Source organism: Nothobranchius furzeri, chromosome 6 (genome assembly GCF_043380555.1).
Source record: "Nothobranchius furzeri strain GRZ-AD chromosome 6, NfurGRZ-RIMD1, whole genome shotgun sequence".
NCBI lineage: Eukaryota > Metazoa > Chordata > Actinopteri > Cyprinodontiformes > Nothobranchiidae > Nothobranchius > Nothobranchius furzeri.
In genome coordinates, this window is record NC_091746.1 from 52612651 (window position 1) to 52625647 (window position 12997).

Below are 12997 nucleotides of genomic sequence, written 5' to 3' on the forward strand. Positions count from 1 at the left end.
TGTGTTTGTTGTGCTGGCTTCCACATGCAAGACTATAACACTTAAAGCCATACTATGCATTTTTTTTGTATTTTGAAGTCATTTTCTTGAGCCAGTATGTGCAAGAATGATGCTTTACAGAGTTGACGAGAAGTCACTCAGACCGCTACTGCCCTCTGTGGACATAATACCACATTTGCAGCTACAGTGTGGCGGGCCGCCACTTGTTGGACGAAAAAATTAGCTGACATACCTGGCGCTGCATTCTGCTTCCAGGACGTTTTCTGCACGTGTCCGATCATGAACACTCCTATAGACACTAAGGAAGGCTGGGGAGACATTTCAGCTGTTAGATTAGGTGTTTAAAAAGAGGAACGCACAGCGAGGAGATTTTTGGTTTGACCACAGAGAAATAATAATGGCCACTAGAGGGTGCTAAAAGCAAGCAAAACAGCCAAGTGTTCCTTTAATACATTTCCTGCTTCTCCTTCCTACTGGTTTAAAGCTGAATTACAATCATCGTAAACAACCCTCCGGCAGCTTGCTAACAAAATGCTAATGCTAACACTAGCCAACTGATACTAAATAAGCCACAAAGTGAAAAGATCTACACTGTTGGACCAAAAATACCCAATAGGCCAGTAGCAACAAAGCCAGGTCACCATCAGTCCATGATTTTTTAGCCTCCTTTAGCTCCCTCCAACGAGTGTAGGCTGTGCCGATCTTTACTCTGGTTTTAGCTCTTTGCTTTGCCTCTAAAGACATTAATCTCTTACCTTCACGTCCAGGCTTTGCCATGATGCCAACAGTCGGTAAACTGAAAAAGCTAACTGCTAGCCTTTATATTGGCTACTGACACAGCAAACAGCCATTGCCATACAGTAGATAGAGGTCTTTCACTGGTTCCAGCCCCAACCACTAAGGTTGTTTAGTCCAGTTTCTAGTCCACAGAGTGCTGTCTAATGGGAAGTTGCACAAGTTTAAGGCTGAAGGACCACTGAAACCGGTTTGAAAGCAGTAGCTTAAAGTGTTAAAAAGTATTATGTGCTGCTGTAATTCAGTTAAATATTTTGTTTCTTAGCTTTAGGTGAAAAGGCAAACATCAAGTAGCCTGACAGCACAAAGAGAAATATTCAGTTCTAGAGATCTGCTGTGCTGATTAACTTCCACAAAAAGCACAAATTGTCTCATGATCATTAAATTTGTTTTTATCTGGTAAAACGTCTTTATAATTGGATTTTATTACTCTAACACCATTAAACTTACTTTACAAGTATGATTGTTTCTGTAACAATATATTCCTGATGTTTTTTATGTCCAAAGCAGCGGCTCTCACTGTAGGAGTTTTGTTTTTGTTGTGTTTGTCCTCATGTCCTCTGTCTCCAGCAGAGTCCACTCGTCCAAACTCTGAGCCATGTGGTCCACTCTTGCACTGACACAAGTCACTTTTGCTCAGACTTACCACTTTTAGATGTTTGCTGCAGAATAACAACTAGTGATACATTTCCTTGCATGAATAGTTCAAGTTTTTGTTTCAGATAGAAATTTAGCAGTTTGGTCACTTTTTAAAAGCTAAATCAGACCAACACAGTATCAGAAGGAATAACTTTTTGACCCAGGTGAGCAGTAATAGTCGTGTGTGTGCATGTGTCACAGTACAGTGATGCGTTTAACTGAGTGTGACAGGCAGCAGCGCAGAACCCTGGGGTTATCATCATTAAGTGGAAACAAGGGTCCAGCTTTGTGACCCAGCCACAGACCGGTGTTTACCAGTGTTACTGCACCTCCCAGATGTGGATGTTGGTTTATTTAGCTCTTATGGAGTCTCTGGAAATCCTCCCCTGGCACGTCAGCTCTGGGTGTTGCCTCTGGTCCGCTCACAGGAGAGCAGCGCTCAGGGAGCCATTCACAGGAATAGAGCAGCTACGTGTGGGACAGGGTCAGCGATGCAACCTCCAGAGGTGGGAAGAGTGGGAGGGTCAACAGTGATTAGGGTGTTTAATCTTTGAGAAAATCCTCGTTTTGCAGTTTTAAGAGAATGTTCTGGGCAACCTTATGGTGAACCTGATGTAAAAATATTAGTCAATTTTTTTTTTACATATCCCTCAAGCCTGCTGCTTCAATTCTGATTCTGTCTCAGGAAATAGAAATCTAAAATATTTAAGAATATATCTCCTTATGTATTTGTGCCATCACCACATATGAACATCAAATCACTGGTAAATAAATCTTTATTCTGAAATCATGGAATATTTCCGCAGCCTGTTACCATAAAGCAGGCTAAAAAAATGGCAAATCATGCAAGTTCAAAGTGGGTGAACAAAGGTCAAATCAACATCTCTCAATCGGACTAATTAGAAGCAAACTCTGATGGAGCAGGTAGAGAAGTCAAACTTACATGTTATTAATCCACTGAAGAAAAAAAGCAGCTGTGTTTAGTGGCGAAAAGCGTCACAGATATCAATACAAGTTTGGACCGCTGCAAATGTTGAGGTTAAATTGTCCTAAATGTGAAACTTTACTTCCTCCCTTAGAGAAATGAACAGAAGTTGGACTTTGAAACTGACCGTTACCGCAATCGAAGACGCAAGAAACATTTTATAAGCCATTAGTTGAGAATTTGATTTTAGTAATCTTAAAAATAAGAAGTCGTAGTTTTTGAATGTGTCGAATGGCTTTGACCCTTTTTGTAGATGTGGTTCACTAAAAAAACATTTTTAAAGAGCAAATTGCAGGTAAAATGTTTTTTCTAATTCATATAAAATACTGTCCAAAAATACTATTTGAAATGCTTATTGTGGATATTTTGTTTTAAAATACATAACAGCAGTTTTCTAGTAAAAAGTGACCTTTCTTAGCAAAGCTTCTAAAAAGGCTCGTTTTTTCTAGATCTCAACCTCTGATGTAACCAAAGGGAGTTAGAAGCTAGGCGCTGCCTCAGCTCAGTGTGGAGAGTAGTTTTAGAGTAGAGAGGCCATGTTGTCGACTCAGTGTGTGTGTGTAATAGTTTTGGATTGTGTTCATTTTGATAAACTATTGTTTGTGAAGGCTGTACCAACTCCAGCCTGTCTGGACATCGAGTCCACAGGTTTCCAGATGAGTGAAATAACGCCCCTATCTCCGTGCCCGAGGGCGTTTTGTTCAGCTGAAAAGTCGGACTTCTGCAGCCTACATCGGTCGGTACTGGGACAGGGAGGTCTGCGCTGGGCTCCAGAGACCCGTGGTGGGGTTGAAAAAATTAAATGTACTGTAGATCTCTGGAGCTCAGATCACCATCAGAACCAGGTCAGAACCGACCACCAGAAGAGATGTGCGGCTCAGCGGGCCAGTGGGGGTGGTTTCTGGGTCGGAACCAGATCAGAACCGCCGTCTGGACCACCAAGAGAGAATGTGCGGCTTTTAAAAATTACCACCTCAACTGGCTCGCTTATGTCTGGGTCAGATCCAGCTCACAGAAGCCCGCATGAGCTCCAGAACCAGATGACAGGCGTCTCTCTTCCTCTCTCTTAAGTGCTAAACTACGTTACGTGAACGGATATTAACGATCATGAGACAGCTGACAGACGCTCATTAATATTAATATTATATTAACAGTGATACTATTTTAATTGTCTGGTACATGATAGTAATCTGTACAATATTGTGATGTGAGCACATGAGTTTAAGCTAGCGTCGTTAACTCACCTGCTGCTCCCCCGCTGCTTCTCCTCACATCGCAGCACAATCTCTCAGCTTTGGCCGATGGTTTCTCCCTTTGCTTTGTCTCTGCTCTCCGGGACGTGCAGCAGACTCATAACTTTATGGTCTTGGTCCATCAGAAGTAGAATTATAAACATTTAAAGTTGCCTCTGTGCCAGAGCCAGCATTAGAATCCATATTTTTCTCTGGATTAAGCTAACCAGACTGCCTCAGCTGACGTCACTTGGTTTGGCAAAAAAATAAAAAATAAAAAAATAAATAATTTCCTCACAAAAATAACTCCAAAAGCCTAAATAATTCATGTATTTGTAAAAAAATTTGAAAACGAGTTTCTATTATGTTTCTCTAAACATTGGTTCATGGGAGTCTCTAACTTGGAATTTGCTCTTTAATGATGATTTCAGATCATAATCGTTCACTCTAAGTTTTTCATGCGGGCTGAACATGAAAATAGACTCCTACACTTATTTCCTGCATACTTATTTCCTGCATTAGCTTCTGATTGAAAACAATCTAAGGTTAAAAACAGCCTCACAGATCTACGTCACACTGTCACTTAAACATTCATGGACTCACCCATCATGACTCAATAGGGAAAGCTGTTGTTGGTTTAACGTTCAGAAATCAGCAGAGGACATCTTGGCCAGTAAAGATCTAACTATTAGCATTAGCAACTTCACCACAAGGCAGGAGCTCCTCCAGGTTTGTGTTATTTATGGAGATAAAACATCCATGTTTCGAGTTATTGGTAGAGTCACATTGCTATCATCAAATCTGAGGAAAGATATCTGAATATCAGGAAAAAAGACTCGTAAAACCTGTCTGAAGCTCAGCTGTGATGTGGGTAAGTTTTAGGTCCTAGAAATGGTGCACCAGTTTATTTTTTCCCACGGAGAATGACTTTTCAAGGCATTCATTCCTATAGAGACAGCTACGAACGCCACTGGCTTCAGATGAAGGTCACACACAGTTAACCGCTTTTGCAACCTTCAAAACCTCCGCTCGCTAAAACCAACTCCCCCCAAAGACACCCACCTGTCTATGGGACTTTGGAACTGCCAATCAGCTGTAAACAAAGCAGACTTCATTACCGCATATGCAAACCACCTGTCACTCGATGCACTGGCTCTCACTGAGACCTGGATCAAACCATGTGACAATGCTACCCCATCTGCCCTCTCAATTAATCACACTTTCTCCCACACTTCTCATGCATCTGGCCGAGGTGGTGGAACGGGCATGTTAATTTCCAACAAATGGATATAGTCAATTGCTACCCATCACTAAATACAACCCCTTTGAATACCATGCCATCCAGGTAACTGTACCGAAAAAATTCTTTTTGGTTGTCATATATCTCCAACCAGGTCAACTCTTGAGACTTTCTTGATGAACTTGACACCCTGCTCTCCTCAATTTGTGAGCACGACTGTCCCACGATGGTCCTTGGAGACATGAATATTCACCTGGACAATCCCAGCTCATCAGGCTTCCTGTCACTAATGTCATCATTTGATCTAAAACTAGTACAAAGTCCTCCAAATCACATAGCTGGAAAAGCACTTGACCTCATTTTCACCAAAAACTGTGCCATAGACACAATCTCTGTCACACCGCTGCATCTTTCCGATCATTACTTCATCCATTTCAGCACGACTCTACCAGGGAGGTCCACTGCTTCCTCCCCAATGGTCTCATTCCGCCGCAACCTCCGCAATCTGGCACCCAACCACTTCTCCTCGCTTGTTGCCTCCACTCTTCCATTTCCCAGCACATTCTCTGCTTATGAAGTGAATGATGCCGCCGAGTCACTCTGCTCCACACTCTGCTCTTGTCTTAACAACTTGTGCCCTTTAGCCACTAGACCAGGTAGATCCTCTCAGTCGCACCCTTGGCTAAATGATACCCTCCAGTCTCTACACACCAATCTTAGAGCTGCGGAACGGAAATGGCGCAAAACAAAAGATCCTGGTGATCAATTGATATTTCATGAATTACTGTCCTCATTCTCTGCCAGCGTCACTGATGCAACAAAAGCTTTCTACACTGACACAATTCTCAGCTTTACTGACTCTCAGAAACAATTTTCAACATTCAAAACTCTGCTCAACCCTCCGTCTCCACCTCCTACCAACAATCTATCAGCTGACACCTTTGCCTCATTCTTCACTGACAAAGTGGCAACTATAAGCAAACAGTTTACTCAACTGGCCACTCCTGAACATTCGCTACCACAAACTCCTTCTAGCCCAACCATCTCAAGCCCCACTGCTTCATTTTCCTCTTTTTCCCCTCTCACTGAGAACTGTGTGTCCAAGCTTCTCACGTGCAGCCACCCTACTACATGCCCACTCGACCCCATTCCGACTAAGCTGCTCCAAGCTATTGCTCCTACTGTAGCCTCAGCAGTCACTGACATCCGGTACATTTCCCATGTGGAGAACTACCGACCTATCTTTCTCCTCCCTTTTCTGCCCAAAATCTTTGAAAGGGTGGCTTTCAAGCAGATCACAGAATACCTCTCACAAAACTGTCTTATTGACCCTTACCAATCTGGGTTCAAAAAGGGTCACTCCACTGAAACTGCTCTGTTAGCAGTGACGGAATCCTTAAAAAAACTAGAGCGACTGCCAAATCCTCAGTGCTTATCCTGCTTGACTTATTGGCTGCATTTGACACTGTCAACCATGGGTTCCTTTTATCCACACTCTCTAGCATGGGCATCACAGAGAAAGCACACGCCTGGTTTGAATCGTACCTCACAGGATGATCATTCAGTGTATCTTGGCTTGGACAATCCTCTACCGTGCACCATCTTGCCACAGGAGTTCCCCAGGGCTCTGTACTAGTACCTCTTCTCTTTGCCATATACACCACCTCATTGAGTGAGATCATTTGATCACATGGCTTCTCCGACCACTGCTATGCAGACGACACCGAGCTCTATCCGTAATTTCCACCGGACGACCACACTGTCTCTGCACGAATATCAAACTGTCTCTCTGACGTATCAAAATGGATGAAATCCCACCATCTCCAACTCAACCCCTCTAAAATTGAACTACTTGTCATCCCAGCAAAACCATCCATACAGCACAATATCTCAATCCAAAATGACTTCCTATCTCTGGCTCCTTCAAAGGCAGTTCAAAATCTGGGTGTTGTGATTGATGAACACCTGACCTTTAAAGATCATGTTGCCTCTGTTGCTCGTTCATGCAGCTTTGTGCTGTATAACATACGAAAGATCAGACCATGCCTAACACAACATGCCATCCAGCTCCTGGTGCAATCTACTGTCATCTCCTGCCTCGATTACTGCAATGCCCTTCTAACTGGTCGTCCAGCTTGTACTGTGAGACTTCTTCAAATGGTCCAGAACGCAGCGGAGCATCTGGTCTTCAATCAGCCAAAAAAAGAGCACACGTCACCCCTCTGTTCATCGAGCTCCACTGGCTACCGCTAGCTGCACGCATCAAATTCAAATTGCTAACACTAGCATACAAATTCCGAGATGGTACGGCTCCCATCTACCTGAATCCTCTTGCAAAGGCTTACGTCTTGGCCCGGCCGCTCCGGTCATCTCAGGATTGTCGGCTTGCAATGCCTACACCACGCTCAGGACAATCCAGACTCTTCTCATGCATTGTTACACAATTGTGGAATGACCTACCAAGCACTACAAGAACAAGGGCTTCCTTTTCAACTTTCAAGAAACTCCTGAAGACCCTGCTCTTCAGATAGCATCTTGTAAACTAGCACCCTCCCTGCACCCGTCCCCCTCTCTACTGTCGACTCCTTGTTCCCTCCTCTCATCATGCTGCCTCAATGCCACCTACGACTGACTGGAAATTGGTTGTTGTTGTTGTTGTTATTGTTGTTGTTAGCCTCAAGGGCAACATGCCGATTATCACTTTTAAGTCGCTTTGGACAAAAGCGTCTGCTGAATACATAAACATAAACATAAACAAACATAATGATAAAACAAGTGTTCCACTCCTTTAAAGTTTCCAGAGGTGATGCTATTATGTTTTCTTCTGACTCGTTTCTTTCCTCTGTGAGCAAATGAATTAAATCTCAATCCAAACATTAATTCTGAAGACTTTTATCAACTTTAGATTAGAAATACCCATTGGAAGCCAAACTTAAATATACATATCGTGGACCTCTATAGGGTTTTGCCCATTTCTGTACACCTGCATTAATGGCTGCAGTGTTGTTCAGCTGCTCTAGGGTGTGGAGAACTATCTTGGACACTTTTCCGCCATTATTGGTTTGGACAAAAGGCAATATAACCTCTCAGACAACCAGTCTTTTCAGTCTGCATAGGTTAAACATGCCCCAGCCATTATAGTCTCTTCCCTTCTGTGCTAGTTGAAGTATATGGTACAATCCACTCTGTTCTATAGAGAGCCATAATGGTACCACCCGTGGGTCTCTGCTTGCGGTGTTTGTCTCATCAAACTCTTTAGCTGCAGGTCTTCCTTAAGAGGTTTATTTTTTTGATGTTCTGAAAATATTCTAATGTCTGATCACCAGACCGTCCAGCTCCTTAGACCCTCCTCAGTTGTGAAAAATCTCATTCACAAGACCCACCTCCCTGCTCCTTAAATGATGCCAGCAGCCCAACCTTTTTTTTTTCTCAGGAGGAAAAGGGACGGCAGGGAAACACTGATGAGACTGTTCGATAATGCAGTAGCAAGGAGGCAGTGATTGTTCTTGCAAACTGAACGCTGAATGGGGCTCCAGTGTGAGCTGGTGTGAACGTGTCAATATTACACATTCTTCTGCCGTGCTGTTTGAGAGTTTAAACGTGCAAAATGGCACAATGTTTTGCAACAAAGTACATGAGTGATCCAAAAAGAGGGCTGTGACTCAGAGCCAGGGCTTAGGAAATGTTTTACAATTAAACTGTTACTTCTCAGAAAGTCTTTACTGGTAAATAGGTTCCTTTGGCATGGCTGGACTAAGAGTAAACTAAGACTTTGTGTCTGTTGTATTTTTCCGTAGCTGCAGACATTTGTGATAAAATTAACAAGTAATGCTAACAGCTTACAAAAATACTCAATTTCTGTCAAATATTGGTTGCAGTACTTGCTATAGTCTTAAATATTACTCTTAAAAATCCTAATTAGCCGTTAAAGGGGGGCATTTCTGATTCTTTATTCCATTAATCCCTTTTTGACAGTCCTCAGGAGATTTACGAGAATAGTCCCAAGTTGTTTCGTGATTGATATTTCAGCCAGTAGAACTGAAGATGGGACAAATGGCGGCTTTTTAATTAGGCCCACATGTTATTTAGTCTTTTTTTCTGTTTGCTTCTGAGCCGGGAGGCACAATTGAGAATGGATGCACACAGAAACAGTTTTGAGGAATTTTCCAGGACGTTGGGATGCCAGGGTCTCCCTGCATGCTGCCCTGGTGTCAGGGCTGCAGCTGGACCTGGATGTGTAGCTGCAAGTGTGGAAACCCAGTGTGGAAGATCATGTTACTGTTTAGAAACAGACGTTTTGTTTTGGTCCATGCACAAACCACAAGTAGTTGGATGAACATCCCCTTCAAAAATAAAAAGGATTTCTCTGCAAGGAGTAACGGTTGTGTCAACACCTATGAGATCTTATGTCCCATATGTCTTGACGATCTCACTTTAATTTTGTCAATAAATTTGCTGTCACTAGTAAGGATGAATGCTTTGTGTTTTCTGCCATAAAAATAGCTCTTCCACTCGTGTTTCATGTGGTCGAAGTTTGTCTGAGAAGTGGAAGTGGTGTAAAAAATGTTGTTGGGGCATAAGACGAATTTATAGATAATCAGCTTTAAGCTAAGTCCTTCACCAATAGTGTTTTAAGAGCAGTAATTTTTAATGCTTTTAAATTAGTCCCATAAATGGGACAAGATATACTTTCAAGTCAAATCATAGTCTTTCTTTGCAACACTCTATTTATGCACATACACATATTATACCGTGGTGTGAAAAACTATTTGCCCCCTTCCTGATTTCTTATTCTTTTGCATGTTTGTCACACAAAATGTTTCTGATCATCAAACACATTTAACCGTTAGTCAAAGATTGCACAAGTAAACACAAAATGCAGTTTTGAAATTATGGTTTTTCTTATTTGGGGAGAGAACAAATTCCAAACCTACATTGCCCTGTGTGACAAAGTAATTGCCCCCCTTGTTAAAAAATAACCCAACTGTGGTGTTTCACACTCAACTCAACTCAACTTTATTTGTAAATCGTGCCTTACAGGTAAAAAGATGCCACCAAGGTGCTACACTGATCAAGTAAAAAGCATAAAACATTAAGTCCAGAAAATAAAAACATTGTATCACAAGATGCAGATGAAAAAATACAGTGAGTACACAGATTGCTATAAGTAAAACAATAAAACTAGTTAGAAAGGTTAAAAGACAGATCATAAAAGAGGGTTTTTAGCCTTGCCTTAAAAATCGCAACAGAGGTGGAGGCCCTTATGCTGAGAGGAAGCTCATTCCAATGTTTAGGACCTGCCACAGCAAAGGCCCTATCATCACGTGTCTTTAGGCGTGTTCTTGGGACTGAGAAGAGCATGCGGTTCTCCGAGCGGAATGACCGTGGCATGCATGGGTGTACGGTTGAAGCAGTGACACCAAGTAAGGAGGGGCCAAATCATTTTAACGTTTTAAAAACCAGTAAGAGTATTTTAAAACGAATCCTTACATCAATGGGCAGCCAATGAGGAGTAATGTGGTCATACTTGCGCCTGCCCTCTAAAAATCTGGCAGCAGCATTCTGCACCATTTGCAACCTGGCTATTGAGCCCTTGCTCACACTGAATAAAACAGAGTTGCAGTAGTCCAATTCCACCGTAATTAAAGCATGGACTACTGTCTCAAGATCAGGGCTGGACTGGGACAAAAATTCAGCCCGGGCATTTTGACTGGAGACCGGCCCATGTTTTTTTTGGAAAAGACATTAAGCCTTACGCTGTTTCTGACACACACCAACGTACACTTTCTTATTGGTAGTATTTATGTATCAATCTAATAAACGTAAACCTACACCATCCTTCCTATCCTGGTATTCTAAAAAGTAGGGTTGGGGGTAACTGATTATTTTTAAAATGATTATTCTGACGATTATTTTATTGAATAGTCGACTATTCTAATGACTATTTAGATGATTAATCTAGCGATTACTTTTCTATTGCACAATTAATAAAAACCAAAAAATTCTCAAATAAATTCCTCCAAAAAATTGATAAGTCGTTACTGTAAGAGAATAAACACTACAGGCCTTCCATTTTGTATAACACTGCTTTTATTGTGTTGCGGTTGTTTATGTTCTGGTGACGTATAGAACTTGGGAGTGCAGGCTGCTGCCTGAGAGGTGGTTGGAGACGGAGTGTCTCCATGCTGCTTTGTTTTGGTCACTTATGTGTGTGAGGCAAGTGGTGTTACGACCCTTCCTGGGGAGTCACGTGTTTCTCCTATTTTAACTGTAAATCCTTCATGCTGTTATATTTATAACAAGAAACAGATATTCGGACAGAATATTTTCATGTTTATTCGAATATGATTGTGGAACACACCCAGCATCATAATAAATGAAGTAATATTTATGCCAATTTAAGCCTTTATGGGTGACCAGGACTCTGTGATCAATTTTTGGCAAGGGAAATTATCATTTGTTGCCATTTTTTAGGTGTTTATGAATGTGGAAGACACCCAGCATCCTGTGATGGCACTAATAACATCAAGAGATAATAAATAAGGTAATATTTAGGTCAATTTAACCCTTTACACGTGACCAGGACACTGTAATCAATTTTTGGCAAGGGAAATTATCTTCTTTTTTTTCTTTTTTTGCCATTTTTGGGGTGTTTTTGATGATACAGTAGGCAGTATGAGTACAGTAACATCAACAGATAATACATAAAACCCTTATTTGGTCAATTTTAGCCTCCATGAAAATCTTAGCGATTCAATCACTTTTTGGCAAGTAAAATGCCATTTTAGTTGTCTACAATTAAATCATCAATAAAGAATTTAAAGATATTTTGAGGCATTTCTTATAGGTAAACGGGAGGGTGTAGTCTATTTGGCAAGTGACAATCTTAATTTTATGTGCTGAAGAGCTTTTATCTTGTTACTTTTAAATAGAGCAACGTAATGTATAGATAGCAACCTACACAGTGTCATTAAAGCCAAAGCTTGATCATTTTAAATACTTTTTTTCAAGTAAAAATGTGCCCCAAACTAGTTAACTGTGGCTCCATGTCATGGACTAAAGAAAGGAAGGGGAAAAATTTAATCGCTGGAGAATTGTTTATTTCCATTTATACAACGTTTACATTCAATACAGGGTGCCATTTTACATTGTTGATTTATTTTTTTTAGTATCAAGGCTGTAACATAAAGAAAGCCAGTTCTTACCACAAAGTTTGTGGCACAAACCATCTTTCAATCGCAAATATTGCAAAAAGGATTAATATATCCTCATTGTGAACGTTTAAGACAAATAGCAACACTTAAAACAACTTCCGAACTGGAAAAACTAATGTGGCAAGGTGCAGAAAGGAGTGCCCGGGCGGGATTCGATCCCCAGACTCCCGGGTGAGAGTCATACGCTCTAACCAGTCAGCCAAAGGGACATCTCCTTAGCCCAGTAGCCAGGGCCCATCATCAATCGGGATATTGTGGATGCTCACACTGCTACATCTTCCTCCCTCTTTCCACAAGCACGTCCTCGTGCTCCCGCGCAGGGTGCCACAAACACTGCCACACTAATATCCGCGATAAACATCTGTTTAAGTACCGGAAGAGGTTATCTTTGCTTTCTGAATGTCCATATTGCTAGATATGCTGAGTTTTAGGGCGAAATCCTGGGGAATTTTGTCTAGAAATGCAATTACCTAACCGTGCGCGATCCCGCGGTGGCTAATCGTTTTTTGGCAGCGAGTCAATTTATGGCACAACACCGGCTCGGGTTTCTCCTCCTCCTCCCTCTTTTCTTCTCCAACCTGTCGCTGGGCTGAGGCTCCATCACTTCCTAAATTGATTTTACTTGAACCTTCACTACCAAACAACTGTGAGATTTTAACACATGTGCCAGCATCAGCCTGAAGGGCCAGTTTCTTTTTTAGTCGAATTTTCTCCGCTCCTCCTTTCCGTTTTTTGTTCTCCATTTTGTAAAGCTCGTCTGTCTGTTTACTGAGATTCACAAACAACTGGCGGGTGCATCAGACCTCTGGCTATTGGTCCAGCCCAGAGTGTATTATTACCAATTGGCCAATCCACCAACTTTTACGAGACGTCGCGTGGGGCGGCGCGGGCA

General features: G+C 41.8%; 1 protein-coding gene across 1 annotated transcript in view; it reads left to right on the forward strand.

Moving 5' to 3' along the window:
* Nucleotides 1-12997, forward strand: part of LOC107395476 (WD repeat-containing protein 70) — a 91396-nt gene that overhangs the window by 11867 nt on the left and 66532 nt on the right. The window lies entirely within an intron of this gene.